The 6000-nt window shown below is 41.0% G+C and overlaps 1 protein-coding gene across 2 annotated transcripts in view; it reads left to right on the top strand.

Moving 5' to 3' along the window:
- Positions 1–928: 928 nt before the first annotated feature.
- RAB27B (RAB27B, member RAS oncogene family) overlaps positions 929–6000 on the top strand; it is a 54716-nt gene continuing 49644 nt past the window's right edge. For both annotated transcript variants that reach the window (XM_037806245.1, XM_037806243.1), the window contains exon 1: positions 929–1197. The gene's annotated coding sequence lies outside the window, so the exon portion shown is untranslated. The remainder of the gene's footprint in view (positions 1198–6000) is intronic.

Genomic DNA, 6000 nt, shown 5'->3' with positions numbered 1-6000 from the left:
AGTAGACAGATTTCTATGGAACCCAATGTTTCCTTCCTTATTCCCCTTCCACACTGTTTTTTTTTTATTTGTTGCTCCTCCTTTCCGCCTCATGGAGACACTGCTGTAGGATGGTTCGAAGCTGAGAAGGCCAGTGCTCCCAGGCTGAGCCTCCAACCCTTCCTTTCCCAGCTGGTGAAACAATTAAGATTTCACTGTCTTCTTACTGTGTACCAGACAAATGCAAGCAACAGGTTGGAAGTTTTTTTATTTTCCTCACTCCTATTATATGTAACAACCTTGTATTCTTACCTTTACCATCAGCATGTACACTAGGGATGTCAGTTCATCTGAAGTGTAACCCAAGAGGGCCAGCCAGAATCTCCATCTGTTTTTTGGCTGGACACATCTCAAGTATGTAAAACAGGGCCTGCCTGTAATCAGTACTTTATAAATATTTGTCCAGGGAATGTGTGTTTTCGTTATTTCATTTGATCTCAAAGCCTTCATTTACTAACACTGATATCTGAAGGGACTTCAGAATGCATAGTGAGAATGGACCATACTGATTAAGTTATCCACGTTAATACATCTTAACTTTTGAAATACTAATTCCTTTACAACCCCCCTCTTATATCCTGAGGCTGTTCTCTCTGTATATAGTTAAGGAGAGATTCCCTCCCAGAGAATGCAATGCACTGGAAGCAGTTGCCTCACAGTGCCCTGGGCTTTTGAATAAGAGATGTCACAGAAAACAGAAAACAGCATGAATAAAAATGAACTCAACGCTCGGGCTTCAAGCCCCACAGTGTGGAGAATTTAACCAAAAGCCTGGTGTCTTTCGGATTCCAGCGGTTGAGTCACCAGCAAGATTTGCCTGAGGTGAGCTCCTCACATCCGCGTTAGGACTCGAGACCCGCCTTCTTCTCACACAAACCTTTCAGACACGAGTCGGCTCAGGCTGGCTGCAAGGGGTGGTGCCACCCGCCCTGCCACTGGCAGTCCTGAGCGGCAGGGCTGGGGACCGCGCGGCGTCGGAGCGCTCCAGGGCCACAGGCGGGGAGGATCAGGAGCCGTCCCGGGATGGTCGCCTGGTAAAGCCAGACCCCGGGCTGTCGCCGGTGTGCCCGCCCCGGAGGCCCAGGCCCGCGGAGAGGCGAGGGAGCCTCTCGGAAATCTGACACCCAGCCCGCTCGGCAAAGGAAACTTCGCCGGCTGGTGAGTCGGGGAAGCCGGGCTGTTACTGCCGGAATGTGTAGCCACCCTTTCAGGGTACTCTCGGCGGCTGGCCTGCGGAAGGGAAGTGAGACGTGGATGGGGAGCAGCAGGCCTGCCCAGAGGCGCGCGGCGCCTGGCGTCTGGGCTCTTGACGAGTCGGGGTCTGGGTGTGAGCGCGTTAGAGCAGAAAGCCATGCGAAGGAGACAATGATGTGCGTGCACAGCTGTCACCAGACGACTCGCTGGCTGCCTTTGTTTTAGTATTTGCATAGCAAAAGCTGGTTAGGACAAAAAACTAGACACAGCAATGTCAGTGTCCTCCGATTTGCATCTCAAAAACAACCAAAATAATAATAATAATAATTAATAATAATAATATTGTGACTTGAGCTTCATTTAAGAAGTGACTTAGGGAGGCTAGCCAGGCAAATGATGGGACATTCTTTGCAATTCTTCAGTCTTTGCATTCTTGAGAAGTCAAGAGTAATTTCTGTTTACCAGTTTTTTGCTGTTAACTTCCTATTCTGGTCCAAGTGTTGCAGCGACTAGCGTATGTGTGTGTGTGTGTGTGTGTGTGTGTGTGTGTGTGTGTGTGTGTGTGTTTGTGCACGCATTCCACTCAAGAGGTAAAGATAAATTGGCTTCCAAGGTATTCCATCCAATACATTATCTAATTAAACATCTGAATCCTAATGAAGCTGGTGAAATATAACTAATAAAAGCAGAAGTTGTGTTCCTAGGGGAAAACTGTTTGATTAAAGTCACCACAGCTGTAACATGTTGCCAGCTCTCTTTCAAGGTCTAAAATGAAAGGTACAAGGTGCCAGCTATTCAAATGGGTACATAATTAAATTAAAAACAAATAATAGCATGTAATTTCAGGATTATTAGCCACATAATTATTTACTATAATATAGTTATGAATATTTTGTTTTGAGTAAAAGAAAAATGTGTACTGTTCTCAGCAGTTAGTTCTATCTATATATACACATATTCAGTAATAACTAAATACACATGCTTGTACACATGACTTTATAGTTCTCAACTTTGAAAGTTAACAGAAAAGATGGACTTTAGCATGATATTCTCAGGTATTTAAATTTATTGAATTCTCAAGCTTCTAGAAAGTCTGAATCGTAATTATGAAATGAGATCCATTCTTATCTTATGCTATTCCCCCCAAATAGTTATTTTTCATATTTTGCTGGTACAATACTCTAGCTAGATGGGATCAGCCTTTCTTGAAGACAAGAAGGAATTCTTGTGATGACCAAAAAAGAGTAATCTTGGCAGATAATTTAATATCAATGTGATTATGAAGGACTATGAACTCCTATAGAATCTTACTATCATTACTTTCAAAAGGAAAACAAAACACTTCAGATGAAACTGGATGATCCTGTTCTCATGGTTGCCAAAAAAGGAATAACGAGAATCTGTCAGATGTAAGCAAACCACAGCTTTCTCAAGGCCATATCTGGAACATACTTATTTGACCTGACAGAAGAGGCACTCTAATACCAATGACACACCAAGTTACACGAAAGTTATCTGCTGGTTTCAGAATGGCTTTTCATTTATTTTACTGTTCTTCTAGAAAAGTGGAAGTGATCCAAAGTCCCAGGTGGTTCAGAACAGAAATCTGCTCCTTTCCTGCCTCCACAAAGGGAAATTTCTAGTTAGTTTCTTTGGTCATTAGGTTCAATAGAGCACAAAATGTAGACCAAGTATTTACATAAAAGCTCTGCTCATAATTAATCCAGTTTCTTGGGTTGATTCATCAAGGATCTGGTTGGTTAGCCAATAGTTCAGCTCTTAAGCAAGTAATTGCAATGTTGACATTGAAAACAATTACCATAAAAACAGACTGGGCAAACCCAGGTGTTTCCCATGAAGAATATGTCATTTTCAAAAGACGGCTGTTGAAGGGAAATGATTTTTTACCAATTAGATGTATATGGAGCTTAAATTTATTATAGAATGGTAGGAAGCAATGGCATCACTAAAGAATCAGGAAAAATTGATTGTAATCCTCATACATGGAGTTGAGAGTATTGCTTAATTTGTTTCATGCCCCTCGCAATCATTATTCATGTTCTCCAAGTATTAATCTTCTCTCATTGGCTTGAAATGAATGAAACTTCTCTAGATTACCAGTGGTGAGAATGAAGTGCCTTTTAAAAAATAGTCAAGACATCTTCAGTAAGTTCAGTCTTAACCAAACACCTGCTCAACTTATTGAGAACAATAATATATTAATGATTCAACCAGTATTTATTAATAGTATCAAGTACTATTCTAGGCAGTATGTGTACAGAAATGGACTAAACAGTCAAAAATCTCTGTCCAGATAGAGCTTGCATTTTATGGGGAAAGAGAGTAAACAAGGTGAGCAAGTTAAATCTAGGGAACATTAGAGTAAGTGCTAAGGAGAGACTATAAGGCAGAGGAGAAGTGCAGGAGGTGCTGGAGGCACGGAACAGGGAGCATTTGGAAGTTTTGATGGGAAGATAATTGAATATTGATCTGAAAGCAGTAAGGGGGTGAGCCATGTGGACACAGGGAGGAAGAGTTCTCTAGACTGAAGGAACAGCAAGCTGGGTGTCTCCCAGGAACGGTGAAGAAGCCTGTGTAGCTGGAGCAGAGGGAGTGAGAGTAGCAGCAAATGGGGTCAGAGCAGTAACGGGCCTGGATTACGCACAGCTTTGAAGGTCATAATCAACATGGTGGCTTTTGATTTAGATACAACCTGTTGGCAATTTGTTCAACAAATGCTTACTGAGCACCCCATGGCCCTTGCTATCCTCTAAGCACAGTGGACACCAGAGGTTAATAAAATGTATAAAGCCTCTGCTATCCTGGCACTTACATTCTAGTGTGGGGAGATAGACCACAGGTAAATAAACAAATAAACAACTCTGAACATGTCAGTGTTAAGGAAAATATTTTAAGGGTAAGGTAATGTGAGTGACCTGAGGAGACTCTGTGTGATTCAGTGGTCAGGAAAAGCCTCAGGAAGGGTGACACTCTGTTTAAAAGATCACTCTGTCTACTTCGAAGAAAATGGATTGTAGGGCATCTGGAGTAGAAGTGGTCTTTCACCAGTTAAGAGGCTATTCCAGGAGGCTGGACATGACGGTGGCTTAGATAAGTGTCAGAACAATGGTCATGGAGAGAAGTGGATGGATTCCGGAAGGATTTTGAAGATAACCAACAGGACATGCTGATGGACTGGATAAAGGGTGAGAAATGCGGGAAGGGAAAGACCAAAATGATCCCTAGTTTTTTTACTGAAGATACTGGGTAGGTGGTGAAACCATTTCCTAGGATGGTTAAAGCTAGGGGAGGAATAGATTTGAAAGGGGAATCAGAGTTCACTTCCAGCCATTTGAGGTCTTTTTAGATATTTGAGTGGAAATGTCAATTTGGGTTTTTGTATTTGTGAATCTGGAGCAACTGGAAGAAGTCATAGCTGAATATAGACATTTGGGATTCAGCTGCCTATAGATGCTACTTAGAGTCATGGTCTAGAAGAGTAGAGCACTAAGGACCAAGCCCTGGTTTATTCTTGTATTTAGGGATCTTGCATAGGTGAGGCCAGAAAAAGAGCCAATGAAGTAGGAGGCAAACCAGGAGAGGTGTTGTCATGGAACTCAAGGAAGAGAGTGTTTCAAGAAGACAAAACCCAATTGTGTCAAACGATGCTGAGGTGAAGAATTAGATGAGGACAGAGCTGAGAGCATAGTATGGCGAATAAAGCCCAAAATTGGCCGAAGCTTGGCTAAATGCCAAGGAGAGCTAAAGATTCTTTTAGCATATTTAGAGCAAAGAATAAGGAATAAGGTGAATAAGGAAGCACCATGTTAGTAGATGTGAGAGTAGGATTACTCAGCTTCTATTTTGCTGCCCTGCTCTTTCTACATAAAAGAAAATAGTGTTCAAAAATGGGAAGGATTAGACAACACTAAAAAAATTAAAATCAAAGAGAGTTGAAAGGTGTTATGACTGCAAGTAACTTCTTTAACAGGAAAGAACAACGGTGGGTGTGGTCAAAAAAACCCCTCTGGATAGGGAAATAGCGTTTCAGTTGAGAAATGAAGGATGTCTGGATTCTTCTCAGCAGGTAAAGAGTTGGAAGAGAACAATCCAGATGGAGGGAAATCATCTGCCAAGTGCTCATCAGAGAAAGAGCTTGGTACATTAAAAGAACTAATGAGGATGGTGGACTAAACAACCTTCACGTTATTGTCAAAGCTGTGATTCTACAAACACAAGAATATTAACTTGTTTGATATTTGATAGATATTCTAGGTCATTCCTTAAGAAATGATAGTTAATATTTAGTTAAGACAGTTGTAAAAATAACAAAACAGATCGAAGTAAATTAAACTATATCTACCATATAAACCAAATGTTTAATATCCAGAAATGCAGTAAAAATATTTTTAAGTAGGTAAAGCCATATTCAAGGATACCAACCCACCCACATAATTTGGGAATAATTTCATAGGAGGCAGATATAGATGTCATAAACTGGTGGGGTTTGAATCAAGCCATTAGGAAGATTATCACTGAGCAGATACTGCTTGTGCTGACTAGCATATACCTATGGCATGGAGTTAAGGCCTTGATTTTCTGCTATATAAAATACAAAGAATGGATTAATTATTGTAAGATCCTTATTGTGAAACTCTAAACCTGAATAACCTACAATTCTTGCTTCGTGTTTGGTTCCTTCTTTCTTTCCTCCCTTCCTTCCATTTATGTATCTATTCACTCTTTAAAAGAGAGAGAGAGAGAAAT

Source organism: Choloepus didactylus, chromosome 16 (assembly GCF_015220235.1).
Source record: "Choloepus didactylus isolate mChoDid1 chromosome 16, mChoDid1.pri, whole genome shotgun sequence".
NCBI classification, from domain to species: Eukaryota; Metazoa; Chordata; class Mammalia; order Pilosa; family Megalonychidae; genus Choloepus; species Choloepus didactylus.
The sequence above is the reverse complement of the archived record's forward strand: the minus strand, read 5'-3'. Positions and strand labels throughout refer to the sequence as shown.